At 40.4% G+C, this 5079-nt stretch overlaps 1 pseudogene; it reads left to right on the top strand.

The window, feature by feature from the left end:
- The first annotated feature begins 1691 nt into the window (after positions 1-1691).
- Positions 1692-4231, top strand: LOC113316647 (annotated as a pseudogene).
- The last annotated feature ends 848 nt before the right edge of the window (positions 4232-5079 follow it).

Below are 5079 nucleotides of genomic sequence, written 5' to 3'. Positions count from 1 at the left end.
GTGGCTTTGGATTCTTCTGCAATGACTTTTCCTTCTTTTGGTCAACCTGCTTCAGCTCTCCTCCGGGCGTTGTTTGCATCCCTACACATATCATAGTGGTCAACATGACCTTTTTCTCCATCCATTGCGACCTATCTTGTCTTTGCGAATTCCCCATCTGAGTTCCCAATCTTCGTAGCTCATGCAAGATCTCGCGGTCCATAATCCCTCTTGCTGATTCGTCAATATCTCTTTCTCTCCCCTTGCGTTTGTTTTCGTCCTCGCATCTCCTTTCTTCTTCGTATCTTAGCTTATGATTTTCATATCTCACCTCCATTATCAGCCTCCTTTGATCTCTTTCCCGGTTGTGTCCTTCTAGCAGCCTTCTCTTCTGTAATCCTCGTTCGTCTTCTTCCTCGTAATCCTCATAAGGATTTTCCTCTCGATATAAAGTCATTTTCCGAGATGAAACTGTTATCGTTTCCGAATTAACGTTTTCTCCTTGTGAAATTCCGACCTCCGCTTTGCTATTACGTTCATATTCCCCTCGTTTTGCTTGACCGCCTCGTCTCGCCGTTCCTGCTTTCCTCTTCTCTCGACAGAGTGTCTTACTTGGTTCTTTCGATATCACGCCTTTACCACCATCATTCTTCTCCATCTTTTCTCGTTTCGTTTTCTTTTCCGTAACAGCTCCGGCTTTCTCATTTTGGACAGGTTCTGTCATGGATTCATCTTCTACGTTCGGCTTGCCTTTTTGTTGCCTTACGACTTCTCGTCTTTTGTCTGCTTCTGACGCCTCTTCTTTCTCTCCTCCCTTTCGATTCTCCAACCGTTTGCTCCTTGTCACCGTTGTTAGTGGTTTCACTTGTTTTGCTTTTCCTGCCATCGTTCGATCCTTGTTGAATATGATTCTCCGTGTGCCGCCTCACCAACTTTCTCTTCCGAATTCGCTTGGATCTCAAGCTATTACGATCTTTAGATGGTTTTTGTTTCTCTCAAACTCTTAGATGAGCATGAATCCCCAAAATCTAAGTTCCCTGTTTCTGGACACCAAAATGTAACTACCGGAAATCCAGTAATACACCCAAAAGGTAAACAACCAAGATCTAAGACATGTTTAAGTTGTATAAACTAAGAAATCTTTATTGACGAATTCTAAGGAAACCAAATACAAGTTCTTGGACACAAGGAAACCCTAATCTCACTCTCCACACTATGCTCTTTTTTCTCTCCCGAATCCGATCCCCTTTGCGTTGCCTATGGACCTCTATTTGTAGACCAATCAACGGTAATGGGGTACAACTCATTTTACTTCGCCGAATTCTTTCGGGGTTGCTTTATACTTCACCCAGACCATTTTCCATAAAGTTTTTCCCTTCTTTCGCTATGTTCACATGGGTTTGTTGGGACACCTGTCTCTTTTCTTGCTCCCCAGTATATCTACTTCGCAGGTTATCTTTTTTGCCAAGTTAGTTTATTTCGCCCACTTCAGCTTCGTGGTTGGTATCTTGCAGGGCACTTCATTGATTCTTCGTAGCTCATATTTTCTTAGTGGGTTATTTCTCCGCGGGATATTATCTCGCATATGACTTTTACTTCGCCAAATAGTCCACACTGGTGATCCTGACTTGATTTGACAAGTCACTGACGAAGGTTTTCGGGACACGGTATAAGATCTTTCGGCAGGATTTTCGCGTCTTCTCTATGTCCACATGGCGGTTCGTATTTTGGTATCCACACGGGCGCACGACTTCTAATGGTATTCTTTTGTAATTGTATTTCTGGTCATAAAACCAAAGTCCAACCATATGAAGCTGTGTTTATTTCCTATTCCTTGTAATATCCTGTTTTGCAGCATGATGTGCAAGAACTTAATAGGGTTCTCCGTGAAAAGATTGAAGATAAAATGAAGGGAACTGCTGTGGAGGGTACAATACAAAAATTGTTCGAAGGTCACCATATGAATTACATTGAATGCATCAATGTGGACTACAAATCTACTAGAAAGGAGTCATTTTATGACCTACAACTTGATGTAAAAGCATGTAAGCATGTTTATGCTTCTTTCGACAAGTATGTGGAAGTGGAGTGTCTTGAAGGTGATAACAAGTATCACGCTGACCAACACCATGGTTTACAGGATGCAAAGAAGGGTGTCCTTTTCATTGACTTCCCACCTGTGCTCCAACTCCAACTCCATCTAAAACGGTAAAGATAAATGATCGGTATGAATTCCCCCTACAACTTGATCTTGACAGGGAGGATGGAAAATACTTATCTCCAGATCTAATAAGACTATTTGCAATCTTTACACACTTCAGGCTGTTTTGGTTCACAGTGGCGGCGTACATGGTGGACACTACTATGCTTTTATAAGACCAACAGTATCAAAGAAATGGTTCAAATTCAATGATGATCTGGTAACAAAAGAAGATATCAAACGGGTATTAAAGGAGCAATACGGTGGGGAGGCAAGATATTCAAATGCATATATGCTTGTGTATATACGTGAAAGTAATAGAGATGAAATTATATGTAACGTGGAGGAGAATGACATTGCTGAACAGTTGAAGATCAGGTTGAAGAAAGAACAAGAAGAAAAGGAGCGCGTAAGAAGAAGGATGAAAAACATGCTCACCTGTATACTATTATAAAGGTTGCTCAACATGAGGACCTTTTGAAACAGATTGACGAAAAAGTTGGTAGTTTTTGTATCCAGAAACAGATGCCTTTTAACATTTTCAAGGAGGAGGTTGCTAAAGAGTTTGGTGTCCCAGGGAAATGTCAGCGGTTTTGGCTATGGACAAAGCGTGGATATGATACTTATCGTTCAGAACGTCCGTTAACGCTTCAAGAGGAGACACAATCTGTTGGGCAGTTGAGCCAATTTTCATATAAAGCGGCTGGCCGTGCAGAACTAAAGCTGTTCTTGGAAATAGAGCTTGGAACCAAATTCCATCCCGTTCCTCCGCCTTGTTATTGGCGAACTGAAGATATTCTTATCTTTTTCAAGCTTTATGATGCTGAAAAGAAAGAAATTCGGTACGTAGGGAGACTTTTTGTGAAGGGCAGTGGTAAGCCTTTGGAAATTCTTAAAAAGCTTAATGAGATGTCTGGGAAAGATATAGAACTTTATGAGGAATTACGTTTGTGTCCATTGCTAAGTATAAACAAATAGACAAAAATCTCACATTCTCCGCTAGTCGTCTCATAGATGGGGACATTATTTGCTTCCAGAAACCTGCTTCAACTGATAGTATGACACAATACCGCTATCGTGATATTCCTTCTTTTCTGGAAGAGGTTAGTAACCGTCAGGTTGTGCATTTTCGATCTTTGGAAAAGCCGATGGAAGATGATTTTTGTTTGGAGCTGTCAAAGGTACTAACATATGATGATGTCACGGACAGAGTAGCTCGCCATCTTGGTTTGGACTTTGGATGATCCAACCAAGATCAGACTTTTCCGCCATAACCATTACTATCAGCAAAAACACGAAGCTATTAGGTACCCAGGTTTTGACCGCCTGTCTAAGGAGTTGATTCAGTTCCAGCGGACAACTGATATTATGTATTATGAAGTCTTGGACATCCCTTTACCTGAGTTGGAAGTTTTGAAAACCCTAAAGGTCGCATTCCATCATGCAACAAAAGATGATGTGGTCGTTCATAGTATTAGACTTCCAAAACAAAGTACAGCCGGTGACCTGATTAATGATCTGAAGACAGAGATTGAGCTGTCTCATCCCGATGCGGAACTTAGATTGATGATAGTTACCTACCACATGATTGGGAAGATTTTACCTCTTAGTGAAAAGATTGAGAACATTGATCAATACTGGAAAGTACGTGCATAGTAGATTCTAGAGGAGGAGAAAAATTTGGGTCCTAAGGATCTTTTGATTCATGTTTACCACTTCACAAAACGTGCATACCATGAACAGTTTTTTGGGGAACCATTTTTCTTGGTCATCCATGAAGGAGAGACTTTACATAAAGTCAAATTGCGCATTCAGAGGAAATTGCAGGTTCCAGATGAGGAATTCGCTAAGTGGAAGTTCACATTTCCGTCATGGATGGGTCGACTTGAGTATCTTCGGGACTCAGATATTGTGTCCAGATGTTTTAAGAGAAGAAATCATTTTGGAGCAAGATATTATTTTGGAGCTCGGGATCAGTTCCTTGGCTTGGAGCATTCTGATAATTCCCCAAAAAGAGCACATGCAGCCAGTAAAAATCTACAAATAGGGTAAAGAAAAAGGAGAAACAGTATATAACTCTAGCGTAAATACTCAGTTAATTTTCATCTAATATTATTTACTACTATTTTCAGATGTAATTTCAAACTAATTTAAGGAAAAAAAAAGTAAATCATTCTAGCGTATTGGATTGTGGATTTGTGGTTCTGTCTTGTTTGTCTTGATTCTAGCGTATTTATTATATCGATAAAGGGAATTGGAAGTTTAAATTCCAGCGTGTTCTCACAAACCTAGAGGTTGAAGAATATGTTTCCCTACCGACTATTATTGGAGACAATCCTTCATTTCAAGATGCACTTCCAGACACGGGAAGGTGGAAGCTTCACAACTCAGGGTGTATTCACAGTCAAGTCGCTTTATGCAAAGATGATTACTGAATTTGGTGTTGATAACTTTCCTTATCACTTTATTTGGAGGCCAGCATTACCTCCAAAAATCAACATCTTAATGTGGTGCCGACTACATGAAAAGATGAATACCATTGATGTACTGCAACACAAAGGTATGGATCTGTATAACTCGTGTGTGTTGTGCGGAATTGGTGTTGAGTCGCAAGACCATTTATTTCTCCACTACAAAATCGCATACAAGATTTGGTCCTGTCTCCTCCTTAATACAGGATGGGGTTGGGTTGTTCCTGGAACAATGAAGAACTTGGCAGATATGTGGCACCACAACCACTTCTCAAGTTCTGTTAACTATATACGAAGTTTAATCCCTGCGGAAATTGTTAATACAATTTGGTGGGAAAGGAATTGAAGAAAATTTGAGTCTCTGTACATGTATAAAAAAGATGGCGACCTGATTCAAGAAGCTAAATCATATGTCTTGGCTTCGGCTGC

The sequence above is a fragment of the Papaver somniferum genome, chromosome 10 (genome assembly GCF_003573695.1).
Source record: "Papaver somniferum cultivar HN1 chromosome 10, ASM357369v1, whole genome shotgun sequence".
NCBI classification, from domain to species: Eukaryota; Viridiplantae; Streptophyta; class Magnoliopsida; order Ranunculales; family Papaveraceae; genus Papaver; species Papaver somniferum.
Note: the sequence above shows the minus strand (reverse complement) of the source record. Positions and strands in the feature narration are given on the sequence as shown.